This window comes from Hippopotamus amphibius, chromosome 2 (assembly GCF_030028045.1).
Source record: "Hippopotamus amphibius kiboko isolate mHipAmp2 chromosome 2, mHipAmp2.hap2, whole genome shotgun sequence".
In the NCBI taxonomy this organism is placed as follows: Eukaryota; Metazoa; Chordata; class Mammalia; order Artiodactyla; family Hippopotamidae; genus Hippopotamus; species Hippopotamus amphibius.
This window is the reverse complement of record NC_080187.1, coordinates 69127659-69149035: the sequence shown is the minus strand read 5'-3', so window position 1 is coordinate 69149035 and position 21377 is coordinate 69127659.

Sequence of the window (21377 nt, the reverse complement as noted above, 5' to 3'; positions counted from 1 at the left end):
AAGCACATTTGAAAACATTTAACATCTAATCATGATTTAAAGCAAACTATTGGAAACTAGGAAGAAAATGAAACTACCTTAATCTCAACAAAAGTATTTACAAAAAACCCCACAATGCACATCATACTTGTGGTGAAATATTAAAAGCTTTCCTTCTGCAGTTGGTAATGAGACAAGAATGTCAGCTATCACCACTTCCCTTTAACATTGTACTGGGGGTCCTAGCAAGAAAAATAAGTTAAAGGCATATGGTATTGAAAGGGAAAAAGAAAACTGTCATTATTTTCTGATGATATGACTGTGTAAGTAGAACAAAAAAAAAATGAATCTACAAACTGTTATTAGAATTGATAAATTAATTTAGCAAGTTTACTAGATACCTGGTCACTACACAAAAATTGATTGTGGAATGCAAATTAAAGTCACAAGGAAATAGCATTACATATCCATCAGAATTGCTAAAATTGAACAAAAATGAGTACGTGAAATGTTGGCAATGACAGAAAGCAGAAGTAATTCTGGGACTGTAAATTTGTACAACTACCTTGCAAAATTGATTAGTAGCATCTAAGGATGCTGAATATATCCACACCCAACGAGTCAGCAATTCTATTCCTAAATGTGTACACAATAGAAATGCACACATATGTTGTATCCTCCTCCCAGAAAAAGGAAAGATGTTTACAAATGTTTATAACAGCATCATTGCAAGAACCAAAAACCAGAAACAGCCTGTTGGTCTATCAAGAGTAGAATAGATAAATAAATTGCGGTACATTGATACAATGAAATATTACACAACCACCCAAATATACCACCCTGGGAAGAAGTGACTAATAATACGTGAGGCCCTCCTCAAGTAGCTCACACCCAAGGGAAGACAGACAGGGAAACAATTAGCGACACACAACCAAATAAAGCTGAGCTATGAGCATGGAGTAGAGAGCAACTCATTCTAGTTATAGCAATAAGAAGATGTGACATTTGAGTGTCAAAGATGTATACAAATTTGATCCAAAATGGCTCAAGGTCAGCTAGCATATTAACAGTAAGATCTAGTATATTTCAAGGCCAAGCAATAGATATTTTTAACTATCTCTTGGTTTAACCATTCTAATTTTGTCATCATAATCCATCTATTAGCTATCAAAAAGGACAATGGGTTATTTCTCTATTGGCTAAAAAGGACGACACCAATGAATTGTCTACAGCCTTATGCTGGTGATATGTGTGCTCCAAGATAGAAGAGAACCCTGGTGGTCAATTTTAAGGGCCCAGTCTAGGTCTCTAATTATTTTGACCTACCGGACAGGTCTAGATTTAGAAGCAAGTTGTGAATTACATGAAATGTGGCTGACTAGACGCTACCTTCATGCTGCAAAGATTGAGAAGATATTCAGAACCAAACATAATCTATTAATCATTAAAGAAGAGGGCTTCTCTGAAGCCACATGCAGAAGTGGCATTCTGTCTGGCATTTCTTAGTTACTACTAACTCCCAGGCCCCCCAAATGTTAATATCTGGGTTAACGATTTTTATGCACAAGGATCCTTCCTGCCCCCAGGACATTGACCTGAAGCCACCGATAGCAAACGGACACACAATCATGTGATTTAGTTAGCATTGATGGTGTGCCCCAAATGGGAAACCCAGTCTCCTGTGTTGTCTCTCAGAGAGTATCACAGCACCACTGCGGAACCTGAGGGGCTGAGCTCAAAGCTGGAGTGGGGTGAAAGGTGAGGGATGGAAGGCAGGCAGGCAGGGAGATGGAGGGGAGAGCAGAGAACTAAGAATCTGGAGTTCTTTGCCAGCATCCAAAGACTTTCTATTGTGCTCTTATAACTGTCCTAGCTCTGCAGAAGACCCTGAGGATAAGTTAGTGAGCGCAGTGTAATTCCTGCTCAAGTTGAAATTCTAGATGGATAGAAAGAAACATGAACAACTACAATAGGAGGCAATAAAGATTGTTACAATGTGCAGTGGGAAAAAGAGAAAGGGATGATCAAATATTCCTAGGCTGTGGATGAAGAGAGAAGACGTGCCACTGAAGTTGGTGCCTCGAGGATGAACAGGAGTTTAACAGAGGAAGTGCAGCTTGCACAATATCCAGAAGAACACAAGTGTGCTCTCTCTACATTGGCCCTGGGATCATCACCAACATTATATATGCCAATTTCTTCTAAGGTGGGGAAGTTTACCATATCCCTGTTGTAAAATACTTCAATGATCCCAAGACCAGGATCAGTAACTAACTTGGGATAATAAGGTTGTAGGGCTCCGGTGGGCAGAGCTATCGGTCAGAAATCCAAATAAGCTCTTTGTTCTTTTCTCTGGCGTCAACTCCCTCCCAATCTCCTCCTCACAAATCTGCTCCTTCTCCTTGACACACACCAGTGGGGGACCCCAACAGTTTGACAGGTGGGGTTTGCTTCATTCCTGGAATTTTAGACTTGAAGGTCACAAGTCATTTCCATTGGTCAATTTTGCAATAAGATAGATTTCTGAATATTGACTGCTTGGAAACTCATTGTGAACATCTGATATGTGGAACTGTTATCACTTGACTTGAAAATTAAGTTGATTATTTCCTTTGAAGTGCATAAGCATCTTTTCTGTCAGTGAAAAGCAAAGCAAAGAGTAAGAACAAGGCACCACCCTTCTTATTGCTAAGGAGATCCAGTGTTCTTATGGGGAATTTAAGAATGGAGTGAGGTGAAGTAAGTAGGACTCAGGCTCCCTGAAATATAAGCAGTATTTTCTAAACACTGTAAGTCATTGACTTGAGCTGATTTTTTCCCTGCCATGGAATTTTGAATTACATAAATTTTTACTGTAGTCAAATGATTTTGACCTTGCAAATTAGTGCCAAAAATGCACCAGTCCATAAAATGACTTTTTAGGAGTCTACTGGCTTTAAAATATTAGGCATCAATTCAAAATTGCTCTGTTAGGAGATACTGCTGTATTTCAAAAAATGAAATAATTTGTCTCCAGAATTTAAAAGAAAAATGGTAAGAAATATTTTCATGAGCTTTTAACACATAATATTTGAAACAGAGGAGATAAAAGGAGAAATTCTAAGAAATATTTTCATGAGCTTTTAACACAAAATATTAAGACCTATTACATTCTGTCATCAGCAATGCCAGTGACCTTGCAAAATGAAAAAGGCATCAGATAAACCGCAAGAGTGAGTTCCTCCTGTAGGATGATCTCCAAGTAATTTAGACTCCAGGAAGCTTCACAGAGAAGCACTGAAATCTTGGTTTACACTGCATCAAGCAAAATTTGGAGGGTGTGAGAAGGACAAATGCTTAACTCATACGGAAGAGACAAAGCCTATGACTGTTTCGCCCCTTCTGCCCCATTATTTCAGGAATTTCTCTTGTAAAAGTTTGACTGTAGCTCTCTTGACTTTCTCAGAGTTGAAGATGACAAAAATAACCTTTAATTAACCAGCTACAAAGTATGATAATGGTTTTTCTTCACCCCTGGGCAATTGCCTTGTGATGGTCTGACATGTGTACCTCCAAGGTCATTCCACAGTCTTTTGAAACAGTAATTTGTTTACTGCCAGTTTTTTAAAGTTTCTGTGTTCAAGTGAAAGAGTCCTGGGTGTGAGAGGTAAGGGACCTGACTCCTGAGAGCCAGTAGATTCGCTCAAAGGTCCTGACCCCTGTGAAGCAAGTCCTAGCCTGTAAACACGTCAGAATGACATTAGCCGTGTATTTACAAAGCACGACCCTGAGTGGGTCCATTATGCCTGGTCTAATGGAACTGCATTCCTCTAAGTGCTTTTTAAGTTGTGTAGGCTGCACAGCCAGTATCCCTTCTGGGTACCTGAATGCTTGATGGCCATAAATAGCAAGCAGGGGGGCCCCAGGGCGATTCTTAGCTGCACTGAGGTACGCTGAGACAGGAGGCATGGTCCAATCTGTCTTCTGTCACAACCTTGTCCAGTTGTCTGAGCCTCTGTTATTCTTATTTATTCAACTTTCCTAAATAGCAGAGCAGAGAACAAACTAATGTCACCGTCCTTCTATCAGTTGACTATCCATCATCTGCTATCATCAGTTACTCTCATTAACTGACTATATCACATCCACTCACACTGTACTAAGCAGCAACCTGGGCTCACTTAAACCACCCCCACCCCTAACCCAATGATTTAAGCACTATTACTACCACGAATTTACATGGAGAAAACCAGGAATCAAAGAGATGAAATAACATGACCCAGGTTAAGAAGGCAGTATGTGTTGTGCTATCCTTAACCCCAAAGTCAGATTTGAGAAGTTAAGTAGTTTGCCTAAGGTTACAGAGCTAGTAAGGGCTACAACTTGAAGTTCAAGCCAGACTTTTTCTTTCCTCTGTAGCCCAAGGCAGATTGATTCTGTCGATCTTAATGCCTGCTAAAACAAGTAGTTTTTAACTAGCTAAGGTGCAATAGCTAATAGTCAGCAGAGTATAACCCAATTCAAGACTCTCTTGTCACAGGACTCTTCTCCTACATCCCTGAACAAACGCTCACCTGATTTCACTTTAGCGAAAAAGCTCTAAGGACTGAAGGAGGGCAGGTGGAGTGTGGTACAAGCATAAATCAACAGCAATCAAAGTGTGATTATAGGATGATCCTAACTCCATTAAAACATAAAAATATCTTTGTCATCTATTTGTTTTCCCTAGCTATTAATATTTTACAAAGTCACTCATTTTTGACATTTTTCTTTTATTTGAGAAGTTAATTATCTAAGATCTTCCACCTTCATTAAAATCAGCAGGGTTTTTGCAGCAAGTGATAATAGACTTGATTTTTTCTAAGGATAAATTTGTGTTTGTGTGTGTATATCTGTGTTTACATATGTATATATCCATACACATATATCTATAGTATTTTTTACATCTGGAATAAGGAGATAGTCAATACTCTCAAGTACAAATGCCTTTAAGATGTCTTACACTAATAATGGAAGTAATATTTAATCAAAGTGTTTGATCTGTAGATATTCTCAATCAGTATTTGTTGAATAAATGATTTGTTGATCATCCCATCTGATTAAAAATAGAATTCTAGAAGAAAACTGGGTTGGGGGGGCTAGGGGCAAAGGGGAAGCTGGGACAAAGTGAGAGAGTAGCATAGACACATATATACTACCAACTGTAAAATAGAGAGCTAGTGGGAAGTTGCTGTATAACAAAGGGAGATCAACTCCATGATAGGTGATGCCTTGGAGGGCCAGGACGGGGAGGGTGGGAGGGAGTCGCGGGAGGGAGGGGATATGGAAATATGTGTATAAATACAGCTGATTCACTTTGGTGTACGTCATAAGCTGGTACAAGAGTATAAAGCAATTATATTCCAATAAAGAGCTTAAAAAAATAAAATAAAAAATAAAAATAGAATTCTAATACGTAAAATATTAACTTTCATTTAGCCACTGGACTTCTAGTTGTGATTAATAATACATTAATCATGTGTAAAATGTCCTGAAGCTTTAATATGTATCAGTGAAAATATGTCCTAAATTGGTGGAAGGAGAGAAATATTTCTAGAAAAACGGATATTTAAATAGTCTTGAGAACATATTCTGAGGTTTAAAAAATATACAGCATACTCAGGAAGAAAAAGCAGACAGTTGTTCATTTTACCAATATAAAGTAAAATAGACCAATGGATATGATTCCACTATATTAGCAGTGAAATATGAGGACACAGAAATCCATGTCATCTACCCCTCAGGAACCTTCTAGTGAACACATATCTAGAACTTTACGCTATTTCAAGGAGTCCAATTGATCAATCCTTTCAGCCCATAGGAGTGCATATATATTTATACATATCCCATGTTTTCTCATTGCTTTTCTTTTAAACTTTGTGCAGAAACACAATCACAGTGTATTGAAAGGTTCTATGAGAACCCAAACTTCACAGCCTCCAGATAAAACCAACATGGAGCCCTAAATCCTAGGTCAATACTGACATATGCTCTTACTGAGCTCCAACAGAAAAGATAAAGATGGTTTATATCTAAGTCTGACAACACAACGAACCACATATGTTTTCCTAGTGGCAATTCAAAGAACAAGAACCACCATGCTGCAATCAGAGAGCCCTGTTTACTAATGAATGCTTTTATCAATGTTTTATCGTGTGGCGGGTCAATAAAAAAGGCAGCATAAAATAAATTAGCTGAGGATATGAGGTCTTCCCTTCAGCAATACCATGCCACAAAAGCTTTAATGTCTGCTGCCCAGACCAGGGCTGCTGGATCACTGGGGTCTCTCACACACTGAGGGAGCAGTTTCCACCTGGCAGAGAAGCTGGCTCCTGCTGTGACAGAAGGCTTCCTGTACCCCGCAGTTACAGGATTGGATTGGGGATGTGCTTGGTGGGATCAAAGACCATGTGCTTCAGCAAGGCTTGAAACAAAGAGCAGAAGACCAAAACCCGAAATGGAACTTGCCCCATCAACGTGAAGAAAAACTTTTTCAACTAGGCTGAAGCTCAGTAAATGACACTGCACCTAGAGGCATTTACAGGAGACAAAGTTTTTTACTGCACTTTCCAGATGGCAAGCTGTATGTTGGACATTGGCTATGTCATTGGCTTGTTGTCCACAAAGCTCATTCATTCTTTCACACATATTGAGCCCTCCAGAAAGTGTCTAGGCAGATAAGATGCCCTAAAATTGTCCTGCAAGACCTTCACCAAGCTTATCTTTATCCTCTGGTGTATATCTTTATGACTCCAACCATATTGACCTCTCGCTCCCCTGAACCCTCAAATCTTTTCCAACCTGAGTCATTTGCATGATATTTGCATTTACTGCTTTACACTGTGGTCATTAGTAGTTTTCTGATCACCCACAGCTGTTCACAGCCCCCATGTAGGAGTCCCCAGTTCTCATTTTTTGGGCAAGTCATGCTGATCGGCCTCATCAGAGTTCATCTCAAGGCTTCGGCTTGAGAGATGAGAAAGGGGTGTTGACTTTTTCCACAAGGCTTGAGCCCTGGAGGGTTGATACACAGGGAGCCTGAGAGTGAAGCCATCACAGAAAGACAGCAGAGCCCCGCTGAGAGACAGAAATGCTGGAACCTTGTGGCTTAGAGGGAATCTTAAGTCCAGTAATGCCCAAAGTCAACCTGACATTTGAACTTTCCAATTATATGAAATAGTAAATTCCTGTTTTTTTTACCTAAGCCAATCTGAGTTGAGTTTCCTATACTAGGAACTTGTGATAGTTAATTTTATGTCAACTTGACTGGGCTAAGGGATCCCCAGATAGCTGGTAAAAAACGTGATTTCTGGTTGTGTCTGTGAGGGAATTTGCAGAAGAGATTAGCATTTGAATCAGTAGACTGAGTAAGGCTGTCCTCACCAATGCAGGTGGGCATCATCCTAGCCATTAAGAGTCTGAATAGAACAAGATAATGGAAGGGTGAATCTGGTATTTTTGCTTGAGCTGTGGCAGCCATCTTCTACCTTCAAATGTCAGTATGCCTGATTCTCAGACCTTCAGACCCAAACCAGGACTTACACCATCAGCCTCCCAATTCTCCAGCCTTTGAACTCGGACTTATACCATCAGCTCCCCTGGTTCTCAAGCCTCCAGACACAGACTGAATTAACACCAGCTTCCCCGGTTCTGCTTCTTGCAGAAGGCATATCATGGGACTTCTTCACTTCCATAATCATGGGAGCCAATTCCTACAATAAATGAGATAGATAGGTGATAGATAGATAGATGATAGATAGATAGGTGATAGATAGATGATAGATAGATAGATAGATGGTAGATAGACAGATAGATGATGATAGATAGATGATAGATAGATAGATAGATAGATGATAGATAGATAGATGATAGGTGATGATGATGATGATAGATGATAGATAGATAGATAGATAGATGATAGATAGATGATAGATGATAGATGATGATGATGATAGATAGATAGATAGATAGATAGATGATAGATAGGTGATAGATGATAGATATATATAGGTATATCCTATTGGTTCTGTTTCTCTAGAGAAACCTGACTCATAAGGAAATGAAATATTCTAACTGATAGAAGTGTGTCACATTTCCTCAGCATAATTTAACCTCCTCAGGAGGAGAAACTTGCTGAGTGTTTCTCATAGACTTAGCCTAATACAAATATTGATAGTCACTCAAAAATGCATTGCTTCATTGATTTTCTGGATTGTTCTATTCCAGTTGATACTGAAATTAGAAAGCAGGCATAAATTCATGATGGCCATGGCAAACCCACTTGGTGGCTCCAGTCAGTCCGGTGCTCCCCCCAGTCAGGCTGGTTGTGAATTTTTGACACCCTACCTAAAGCTGGTCACGCCTACCTCTTTACCTGGTTATTCAGAATTCACAATCCAAATTGTGATTAACTTAAAAGATCATACTTCTGTTTCGAAGTCACTTAATATTTTCTTTATAAGGGGTTAAATCTTCTGAAGCCCAAAATAAAGATATATGGGGATTTCCTATAAAATTCTGGCCATATGGTCACTTCTTTCCACAGGTGGGTAATTGTACATACAAATTTCTGCATACTTCCCAGGTAAGTTGTTTCAGGGAGTTTTGCCCAGTAGAGTAATATATGTCCTCCAAATTTTAAGACTACTCAACATACAGGCAGTCTTTCCACAATTACATATTAAGTTAATAAAAATATTAAAAATGTGTGTGCATTGTGTGTATAGACGGTATATGGCCACTGGGGGACCATACGATCACATTGGTCAGAAAAGCAACCATTCACTTGGTCTACATTCAAAACCCACTGGGGCAGGCTGCATTATGAATCATTTTTCAGTTCCTCTGAAGTCAGAGCCCTTCAATGAACATAATCACTTTGACCCTACTTGTGAAATGTTGACACCTTCGGGCATTATCATTCACTCATCCAACGTTTATGGGTGACTACTGTCCCAGGCAACACTTCCAGGAGCTGAAGCTATAGTGGTGAACAAGATAGTCAAAGTTCCAGCCCTCATAGAGTTGATACTCTAATAAAGATAACAGCAATACATAAATGACAAATAAATGATTATGATTATTTCAGATAGTACCAAGCATTATGAAGAAAATACAACAGGATGGTATGAAAGAGACTGACTCTAAGGAGTGAGAGACGTTTCACCAGGTGGTCAGTTTTGAACTGTGATATGCTGCTTGTGCCCATCTGAAAGCTGTGTATGTAAGGGCCTTTAGCTATCTTTTCTTTGAACCCTATGTCAAAAGACCTTTCTCAATTCAGGGTGAGGGGTTCAGGACATTATCCATTTCACTGGAAATTACCTGCTCACTCCTTTTTCTTTTTCTGCCTATACTGTCTTTCCTTCCACTGGGAAAGACCCTTTTCCTTCCTTTGGAGGGCCTCTCAGGGGATCCTGGTGCCCCTTTCTAGTGTAATCCTGAATTACAGACTTGTCCTAATTTTTTAAATATTCTTTGCATCCAGTGATCAGCTCTTCCACACATGGGCAGAAGTTTAACAGTTGGCAGCCAGAGTCAGAAGACCACAGATACACTAAGCTGGGCAAAAGCACAGAACATACATATATACTTATGTATCACTTCTATCAAATGCAGCCACAGATGTGGTACAAGTGGCTAACCGCTCCTGAAGCTGTGGGATAAACGTCTCTCTTCAGATAAGACTCTTGAGCATGGCTATCTAGAGCACCAGTGCCCTCTCATGGATGAGCTGGAAAGCATCTCCAAGGCAACATACACATCCTAGTTCTCTCCAAGACAGAGCCAGCACAACACACAATACCTCGCAGCCACCACCATTCTCGACAGATGAAGAAGGTCATGGGGAGCTGTCCGGAGAGGCTGACTCTGCCCGTTCCTCCATTCCCGCCAAAAAGAAATCTCTACCTACCAGGCATCTCACTCCTGAAATCACCATGTTAGTATCATTTTTAAGGCTTCCATCCCAACCAAATATGAATCTTCCTAAATGACTTACTTTCAGAACTTCTGAATCACTTACCAGTTAGTGAGAAAGAGCTTACGCAGCTCCTCCTTAACAGGGGACTTTGACCTTTGACCAGACCTCAGGCAACTGGGCAACTCAGAATCCTGGGAATGCCTCAAGTGGTGGGGGTCTGCCCTCAGGATAAACTTGACTTACTAGATTCATGAGTATGATCTTAGTTAACGTTCACACTCACTCAGAAATGCATCAACTATTATTATCCTGAGATATTTCTACAGGAAATTGATCCCGACACCAAAGAACCTGGCATATGGTTAATGTTCAATAGATCAGTCCCCTCTTTATTCCACTGTTTCAAGTAGTAAGGCAGGTGTTCTAAGAAGAAATCTGTACAAATGCCTACTGATATGCAAGTGGGGAAATACATAACATGAAAAATAGAGAGGAAAATATGACCCAATACTACCATTTCTTGAATATGAAATCAATTTGATTTTTTATCCAATTCCCATTTTTAATTCAGCCACTTAAAAAAAAATCTTAGGTTTCTAATTTACAAAAGGCATTTACACCAAGAATTGCAGTATATTTTTCATAAGTGAAAGTTTACAGAGACTTCTTCTAATAAGGACGTTTGCCAAAGACATTACTGACATGTCAAATCTTGGGTTAGCTCCTAACACCACCGTGAAACAGATCTCCATCTCATCAATCTGACAGCTAATGCCATTTATGCAATCTTGGAAAACGGGGTTAAAGAAGCCAGTATCTCCCTATGAAATCAAAAGTCTGAGTTTTCTGGAGGGCCAGAGACCAAACATGATGTTATTATTAATGGTAAACACTGTTACCATCATCCTGGTTATTATTAGAGGCTGTGGTGATAGGTGTTGGCAGGAGGAGGCATTTAAAGGATTCTTGTAAGACCAGGAATGCTAGACTTCAGGATAAGATAAGAAGGCCACTGGGAAGGTTTCTCCCCACACAGTTTGGAAGGTGTGATTTTCCTCCTTGAATAGTGAGAGCATGAGAATTCAGCTATTTGTTTCCATAAGCATACTGGCTGTTTGTCAGGAGGAGCTTGCTTGGAAGTGTCCCAGTAGCAACAGGAGAAGCCAATTTTGGATTGAAAAGTATATTAGGACATCTGCCTTATGGATAATTTATAGGCTAATAACTGAGAGATGACTCAAGTACCTTTCCTTAAGAGTCTTATTTTGGATAACAATAGCTCCCTTTGGAAGAATTAACGCTACAGAGATAAATAACCAAGAATTAGATGATTTAACCAGCTTCCCTATAGTTACACAGTTGGTAAGTGACAGAGGTAGCACCTGACTCCAGATCTCCCATCCTATTCAACCGTGGTGCTCTTTCTACTACTCCCAGGTAGATCAGCAAGACTCTGGCCAAGTCTCATGGACACAGTCAATTACTGTTTTCTGATTGCAATTAATTTTTTCTGCTTTGCTATGGGTCCTTTTAAAATCTAGGCAGCACTACTCTTTTATTATCAGCCATGTAGCTGAGCTAATAGTGTCTTGTCTAACTGTATTCCACAACTCTCATTGTTTTGTGGCCAGTGTGTAGATGGGGCCACCACTGCATGACCTCGGGTTATGCATCACAGTTGAAAGTCAAGTCAGTCTTGACTGGCACCATATCAAGTTACAAGTCTTGATTGGCATCATTTCATAATGAGTAAAATATTGGTTTAGTCTTCTACAAAAAAACAGTTTCATAGGGCCTGACTTTCACACCCAATAAATCAGAACTTTTTCAAAGGAGTCACCATGAGGCCCAGAGCCTCCAGTCGAATTTATCTCATTGTCAAAATATGCTTACCATCAAGAAAGTTTATCACACTCCAGGTGACTTGTTTGCTTCACTTTGTGAGAGAAAATGCACCAGGAGACTTTAAAATAGAGACAGAGGTAATATACCTCTCTACTTCTCTAGGCATTGGAAATATATTGAGGAACAAAACAAATAATGTTCCTTTCCTCAGGAGTTGGTACTATTAGTAGATAATATTTATTTAGGCCCCAAAGTTGTAAACTGTAAATGACACAGTTGTCAGTTCTATTGTTTGTCTGTTTTTAATAAATTTGAGTCCAGGTTCATATTAAAATTAGGAACTCAGTTTCTGATCTGAAGTAGAAAAATCTTTCAGTTTATAGACCTTGTTAAGAAATTAACTAGTTAATGATGGCATAATAAACCATATGAAATTTGAAGGTCTTCTTTGCAAATTTCACCTAGTCCTGTGCTGATTAGCCTTACCTGAGCTGCTTCTTTCCTCTTTCTTTTTCTGGCTGCCCACCTCTTGCCCATTCCTCTTTGGGGGTTAATAAATAAAAGAAAGACCATGGAACTCATATCTGCCAGGGACCCTGAATTATAATTCTGGAGAAAGTGGTTGTGGGGAAGGAGGCTCTGAATGATCTGCTTTATCTCCATCCAACAGGACTATGGTTAACTGAGACTTGGTTTTGGCATTTCCTCTAATTTCACAAAAGGAAAATAAGGAAGTTACATTGAACATGGATTTGTTATCTCAACAGAAAGCTCCTTATCTCCCCCACAGCTGCCTGCCAAGCCCCAGAAGGTTTCAGGGTCAATGATTATCATCTCTTCATTTAGACGCTTTGACAGCTGTGAATATGTTGACCTTGAAGATTGGACCAAGTCATTCCTGACAGATGTTAATTTGGTAGCTCAGTCTGACCTCTCCTGAGGTCTGGCTTTTGTCTTCATCACTATATTAAGATAGTGATAACCTCCCTGAAGTCATAAAAATGCTCTGATAAGCCTTATCGATCCTGGATTTGAAATTGAACAGATAACCAAAATGTATTATGGTAAACTTTTAACCTATTCCCTAAGACGTATGTTCACCAAGACAGGGATAAGAGTTTATGTTTTTTGTTTCATGAAAGACTTCTCTCTCATTTGTTTTTACATTACTAATTACTGCTTTAAAAGTAATGAAAACTAGTCTGTCCACTGGGCATTTATTTTTGCCAACTATGGTAAGAGTAAGAACTACTATAATCAGGAAACTATTGAAAATCCTTTTCTTAGAAAATTTGGACTGTGAAAAAATTGGAAGACAATAATAAGATATTAAAAATAGTGATACTCCTTGCCTGCCTTTAGACAAGTCATATAGATTTCAGCCCAGTGTTAGAACTGATTGCTGTTTGTGTAGCTACAGATACAAAAGTCCTAGGAAATAAAACTATTTCTTACTGTTGTACTCTAATAGGCAGAACTGGGCTCAAATATTGGCTCCACAGCTTACTGCTAGGTACTCTTGGGAAAATTACTAGACAGAGCTGAGTATGAATTTCCTCACAGGTAAAATGAGGATAATACCCACCTTTGTTATTAGGACTCAAAGCACACCCCTTCCTTCGAATACAGAGACCCCAAAGGGACACTGAAATACCGAGTCTTCTTTCTCACATTTCCTAGTTAATCATGCCCTCAAATTCTAATTAATAAATAAACTATATATTAATGGCATGTCTTCTGTTGTAGTTAGAAACTTCCTAATCTGAAGGAGAGATACTATTGGCCAAATGCTTTCAGATTGGCAGACACAGGATTTAAGGTAGGGAAAAAAATTTAAATAATCACTAAACTACCAAAATGCCCAGAATGGGTAAATTATGTCTCCTAGAGACTGGGAACAGATGGACCAAGGTTAGGAATTTGGCTGAGGTAGTAAGGAACAAGTCTCTCCCTGGTGAAGTAGGGAAGGTGGAAGCAAGATCTAGAAGATTCTAGAAGTCAGTGATGGTTCTAATCCAAACAATCCTTGAGCTAGACCTCTAGCAGCTTTAGCTCTGCCGGTGCCTGCATTATTCACCACCATGGTGTCAGAGAGTTCCTGTCAGGAAAACATCCCCCAAAAGAAGACAAATCAGGACCACATTTACAGGTGACTGAGTAGACCTTCACATCTCCCTTCCTGTTCGCTAATGCTTGAAATTCTTTTAACTTGAGTGAAACACTTTTCATCCCATAATTATAGGTAAGAGTCTTCAATTTCACAAGCCTATTTCAGACAAGGTGCTGATGAATATGAGTTCCAGTCAAAATATAACCCATCAGTGAACAAAGGTAATGACTGGTTATCAGATCTTTCTCTGTTTCGAATGAGGAAGGAGGTAAAGGGGGCAAGACCCTGGTCAGCTGAAAGAAGATAAAGGGTCTCCACCAGAGGGAAAGCTCATGGGAAAGAATTTCTCTTGCATCACAGATTTGTCTCAGAGAATTCCTATTGGCAGCTGGGAGGCGGCAACAGAAGCTGACTGAGCTCAGAGATTTGGTTTAGGAATGTTTGGGAGTTTTAAAAATTGTTTTGTTTTTGTTTGTTCAGGATTCTGCAAACACCATAAATCTGTTAGCAATGATTTAGGAACTTATTTTCCTTTGGTGGTGTTTATTTATTCTTCACAGGGCCGATTGGCTTCTTACTGGGGGGAAAAAAGAGTTTCCAGTAGATGGACAGCATAGGAGCCGGAAGGGAGACTCCAACACCAATCAGATGCTTCAAGTCCCTCTGCAACATATTCCTTGTGTGGTTGCCCAGACCAGTCAACCAGCCCATCATTAAGTCAGAGATTCAGATAGTCAGTTAGTCAGTTGACAAACAGTTGGTCAGATATTCAGTCAGTCAGATAGGCAGATAGTCAGTCAGTCAGATCTTCCCAACTCACCATCTATTTTCAACTCCACTCATTTCATCCTTTAGGCTAATTAGCAAACCCTCTGATGTAGATTTCAATAAGATATTTGAAGTTCTAAGCATTTACCCTTGAAGCGCTATTAGTTAGGCTACTTCAAATGCTGACTAATCACTCACATGTCACAGGACACTTTTCAATTATACACATATCACAGAATTTATTCTTATTTCATAAGGAAATTACTGTAGAGACAATATGCTTGTCCATCAATAGAGGACTACTTAAATAAATTATGATATACCCATAAAACAAAGTACTGTGCAGTTGTAGGGAAGAGGGCACACCCATGAACAGCTATGGAAATATGGAATGTTCTTTAGGTTATATAGTCATGTGAAAACAGATAATCATAGGGTGGTGTATATAGTATGCCTCCACTGGTGTGAAAAAAATAGTGTTTCTACGTGTATATGCATAAGTATCTCTGGAAAAATTCACAAACACTAGATTATATTGATTACACGGGGGAATAAAGCAATATGAGGGTATTGGGATGGGAGAGAAACATTTTACTCTTTACCCTTTGGACCATTTCAAAAAATAAGTTCAATATAAAAGGTTAAACATTAATAATTTTAAATACACTATAGAACACTTTTTTGTTATCAGAGCACTTTGGGGAATATTCATATATTTACTCGTTCCGTTGATGAAACCTGAGGCCACAGACACCCCAATAGCCAGTGACACTTCCGCCACTCTTTGTAAAGCTTCCCCCGGCTTGGCACTGCCTTTCTCCCTGCATGACTGCACATACTTTGGCTTTACAACGGTCACTTATTCCCACCTCTTAGGGCCCCCACTCATAGGCCACAAAGGTCCCCTGGTCCTTGGCACTGGGCTTGTCTGTGTCAGCTCAGCAGAACTGTCTTCTGCCTCACCCACAATTTAAAGAAAGTCCACAAGGCTGATAGAGTGGATAAAGAATGATATGCAATTCTATCTTCCACAGTTAAAGGTAAATTCCTTTAGGGCCCAAAGCAAATATTCTCAGCAAAAGCCAAAAACAATAAGTAGGGCTGTTTTTTTTCAAAAACACTTAACAATTCACAGCGATTTTTGTTGATGTCATTGCCCTTAAATTAATTTCAAGGGAAAACTGGTGAACTTTTGTCCTCCAGGAAGTTTTCCTTCATCGTCCCTCCTCCCACCCTTTTGCCTCCAACTTCTTTCATCCCCTCCCAATCCAAACACCACTAGCAAAACCCCCTGCTAATCCCTATTTTGCTGTCAGATTTAAATGGGTCAGCGCTCCAATCACTGATGAAACAAGAGACAGTTTGTTTGGTTTAGATGTGGGAATGTGCAAACCTTGCTTAAATGCTGGTTTTCATATGCTAATACATTAAAAGGAAGCATTCCTGCTGGGCTAGAGGCCACTAGCTGGAGCTGATAGCCCCAGTTTACAAGAAGGCCTATGGTAGGGTGGGGCAAGCAGACTCTCTCCACTTCTAAAGGCAGCAGAGGTGGCAAACTGGCAGCTCACAGGCTTTATCTGCACATAGACAGCTTCATGTGACGCACATGGTGTTTTCAGAAATGTTTAATTAGTCACTGATAGCTAAACCATTTGGAGGTTTTACAAAATTCTGGATCTAATATCTCTTTGTTAGATCACAGCTGGCTGCCCAAGACCTGAAACCCTCTAGCACAATGTATGCATGAGCCCCTTTAGATAAGGTACACGCTCCACTACAACATGGACACAGGTAATTGCCTGTTCCTGTGACAAATTACCCCCAAAAGTCAGTTATTTAACACAACCATTTTATTTTGTTCATGATTTTGTAGTGTTGCAGGCAGGTGTTGGCTGAGTCATCTGAAGGTTTGATTGGGCTGGAAGCCCAAGATGGCCACTCACACATGGCTGGAGGTGATGCAGGTGATACTGGCGGGGGGCCCAGCTGGGGCTGTATACTGGAGCACCAATATGTAGCCTCTGAAGCGTGGAGAGTGGGACTTCTTCTATAGTGGCTGCTTCCCCTGTAGCAAGCATCCGAAGAGAACCAGGTAGAACTGCACGATCTTTTATGATCTAGCCTCAGAAGTCATATCCTATTGGCTGAAGCATTCATAAGCCCATCCAGATTCACCTTGAAGGGACCTAATCATCACCTCTCAAAATGTGTCAAAGAACTTGAGTCTCACTTACTTGAGCTGCCTGGATCTTGTAGACTTTTGCGAATAGATTCCTGCGGCCTGAATGAATATTGATAGGAACACCTGTTCCTCTTCCCCTCCCCACTTTGCTCTCTGCCCTCCCTGGATGTGGGCAGGGGGACAGAACTTACTGAGTGCTACTCACACACCATTCTTTTATCTTGTGAATATTTCTAGAGCCCCTACCATGTGCCAGGTACTTTCTGTACCTGTTTTAATTTAACACTCAGAGCAGCAGTATGGGGTAGATATTATCCCCATTCTGCAGATGAGGAAATTGAAGTTCAAAAAACAATACTTTGAGTGGGGTTGTACAGCTTCCAAAGGGTAGACTCAGGATTCTAAACCAGCTGTTGCAGAGGGTTACATGCCAAGAGGGATTATACTTTTTTTTGCTTTGGTCCCTGAATAATATCTCCATGAATGTATAGTGATGTAGTTCATTTCTGGTCAGAATAAGAGGTTGTTCTCATGTGCATGGCTCCCCAGGTCCGTGTCTCACTGAAGATACTACATGGGTCTCCTCCCCTTGAAAGGCAAGTGTTTGGAAATTCACAGATCCTTGTGTGTCAGCTGTACCCTGAAAAGGTCAACACGTCTTATGTGAGGATGTCCCTTTAGCCCAACAAAACTAAGCAAGGCAGTTCTGGCCTTTGAGCCTCCAGCCTCAGGCTCTGGAATGCATGCCTGGGCACACATGCGTGCAGTGGGCTGCTTCCCATTTCCTTTCCCATCTTGGGGGGCTGGGAATAGATAAGAAACGGATCAAAGAGGGAGAGACGTAAGAGAGAGACGGTGAGTGAGGGGAATATTAAGTATTTGCAGTCTCAGAAAAATAAGATCCTGGACAAAAGTATGGGGGGAGTCTGCCAAAATCTAAGTAAGGCCCAGGAATGCCCTGGACCATCACATCTGTGCTAAACACAAGTCTCAGGCCTCACTGGTTTGTTCACTGGTTTGAGATTTTTCAAGTGCCTCTGAGTCTCCTTTCTTTCCAGCTAGTTCTCTTTCTTTCTTCCATTCATGCTGTTTCTTGGTATGAATAGGAAGGTTACTCTGTCCCCATAACACAAAGAGTGGAGGAAGGGATGAGAATTAATATTTACTATGACCCTACTGTGCACCGAATGTCCAGAACATGATATTCATTGCAAGTCACAAGTATAGGGGAAATCATCTCCATCTCTCTCTTTTTTTGAGGTACAATTGACATATAGTATTTTAAGTTTCAGGTATATGACATAAGGATTCAATATTTGTATATATTATGAAATGATCACCACAGTAAGTCTAGTTAACATCCATCACTATATATGATTACAGGCTTTTTTCTTGTGATGAGAAATTTTAAGATCTACTCCCTTGATGTGTTTCTTGACAGCCTGGATATATGTAAACAGAAGAAATTCATGACAACTGTATTTGCAAGTGATCTACCATAAGTAATCATGCTACAATCTCATGTTCTGTGAAGTCATTTTAAGTTCTCTGAGGACTGGGAATTATTTATTCCACTTTTTAAAACATTTTTATTTTAAAAATAATGCCTACACAGAAAAAAAAAAATGCAAACTATAACTGTATCAAAGGGAAGGATATAAAATACAAAGTAAACTTCCTTGCCAACCCCACTCCCATTGCCAGCCTTTTCTTAAGCTTCTTTTTCCCTATCTCCTTTGTACAGCATATAAATACATACAAACTATATTTTCCAAATAAAATATCATTTTTTAAACATGATACAGTTTGCCCTCCATATCTGTGTTTTCACATCCATGAATTCAACCAACCTTGAATGGAAAATATTTGAAAAATAGATTTCCAGAAAGTTCCAAGAAGCAAAAATTGAATTTGTCATGCACTAGCATTTACATTGTATTAGGTATTATAAGTAATCTAGAGATTATTTAAAATATACAAGAGGACAAGTCTGCAACCAGGGGCAGGCCTGAGCTCATTCAGATTGTTGGCACAATCCACTTCCTTGTGGTAGGTGATTGTGTCCCCTTTTTCTTGCTAGCTGTTGGCCAGCACCACTCTCAGCTCCTAGGGGCTGCCTCTCTTCATAGCGTGAGGAAAAGATGGCGGTGAAGTAGAGGGACATGGAATGCATCCCTCTCCACAGAGGCATTGGGAACGCACCAAAAGACGCAATAAATCCCACAGAGAACCAAATGAACACCAGCAGACGACCTCGGACACCAGAAAAGACCGCAAGGATCCTGACTTACCCGGTAGGGAGACATCTACGACGGCTCAAAGAGGGTGAAGCGGCTAAGCTATGGCAGACAAGAGGGAGTGAGAAACACATGGAGGGTCCGCACCACAGCTCAGCATTCCCGGACTGAGACATCGACTCACAGCTGAACATAGGGTCCAGGAGCGGGAGCATGGGAACCGGAGAGCTGGTTCAGGGTGAGAAAAATTGTTGCCAGTAAAAAGATGGACTGAGAGGACAGGAGGGAAGAGGTCCGCGGTGAGGAGTGCCTGCCCCTGAGAGCTGCCCGGCCATGATGGCAGCTGGATGCTGCAGGCTCATGGGTGGGGGGGAGGAGCTGAGGGCATAGCCTCTCTCTCTCTTTTGGTGCCTGCAGCAGGCAGTGAAGGGAACCCAGTGGGCCACCTAAGGCACTCAGGGATAACAGGGACCCTCAGGCCCTTGGGTGGGGCTAGTTAAAACCCCTTGGAACACTGGCAGCAGGGAGGCTGCCGAGAACAAAGAAGCCCAGAAAGAGGCCCAGTTCTGAGACATTCTGTGTACACCTGAGCCACCGGCGCCCCTCTACAACAGGCACCTCCAAGCCCAACTGAAATGACAGAGCACCACAGCTCACTCACTCCCAAGGGGAGGAGCCACTATTGCACCCTCTCCCTCCCCACACACCAATGCTTACAGACGAACAATAAAGGAAGCTCTGCTGGTCACAGAATAATACAAAAAACCCAAGGTGAGTAGAAGGACACTTACAGCTGAGACTCTAAGGAAACAGAAATATTAGTATCAATTCTATTGAACTGGTCCATTCTGGGATCAGTTCCATTTTTTTTTTTATTAATTACGATCTTAATCCTAAGGGATCTACAAGTTTTATAACATATTTTCTATTCTATTTTTATTTTTAGCCTTTTTATATACTTCTATTTCTAGCTAAGTTTTTGGTAGTACAGAATATATATCTCTCCTACCTTCCTTTCATCTCTATCCTTCATACATTTCTATTCCCATCTTTTTATTTACATATTTCCAGGCACACTATGATCTTCTGTTCCCCTGTCTTCCATCCATTTTTAGTTTATTTTATCTTAACATATAAGCAACACTGTTGATCTGCTCAGACTCCTTGCTCTATTCTCCAGATGACACACTGCCTTGGTATTTAATATTAGGTTTTTGTCTTTATCTTAGTTCTTAGTGCAATTATCTAATTTCATTCTGAGAATCTCCATTCTGTTTGGTGGTACTCTAGCTCTTTTTTATATTTGATCCTAGCTTTCAATATCTCCCTGGATTTGTGTTTGTAAGTGTAAGGTGTTATTTGTTTGTTTTTGCTATTGTTTCTGTTTGGTTCTGTTTTGGTTTTCAATTTCTGTTGGGTTTCTCTTTGAATATCTGATAGAACACTGGGTTTCTTCTGGCAGGTCTTTCCAGAGCCTTATGTACTAATGGATTCAGTAATTGTGTGTCTTATACATGTATGTGTTTCCTAGACTTAGTATTTGTTTAACCCAACACTCGGGCATTACTCTGGGGCTTGGACAGTCTTCTACAAACCCCTTTACCCCCAGGACAAGAAACCCCAGAAGTTTGGACCACAATGAGGAAACAAAGAAACACCAGGCAGGCAAAGGAGCAGGAAAAAAAACCCCACAAGACCAAATAACTGAAGAGGAAATAGGAAAATTGCCTGAAAAAGATTCAGAGTAACGATAGTAAAGATGATAGAAAATCTCAATAACAAAATACAGAAAATACAAGAAACAGTTCATAAGAACTCAAAAGAATTAAAGAACAAACAAAGAGCAATGGATAACAAAATATCTGAAATTAAAAATACTATAGATAGTATAACCAGAAGAATGACTGAGGCAGAAGAACAAATAAGTGAGTTGGAAGATAGAATGGGGGAAATAACTGCCACAGAGCAGGAAAAAGAAAAAAGAATAAAAAGAATGGAAGACAGTCTCAGAGACCTCAGTGATAATGTTACACATACCAACATTCAAATCATAGGCATCCCAGAAGAAGAAGAAAACAAGAAAGGGTCTGAGAAAATATTTGAAGAGGTTATAGTGGAAAACTTCCCCAACATGGGAAAGGAAATAATTCACGAAGTCCAAGAAGCACAGAGAGTCCCATACAGAATAAACCCAAGGAGAAATACACCAAGGCACATATAAATCAAACTAATGACAATTAAACACAAAGAAAAAATATTAAAAGCAGCAAGAGAAAAGCAACAAATAACATGTAGGGGAAAACCCATAAGCATAAC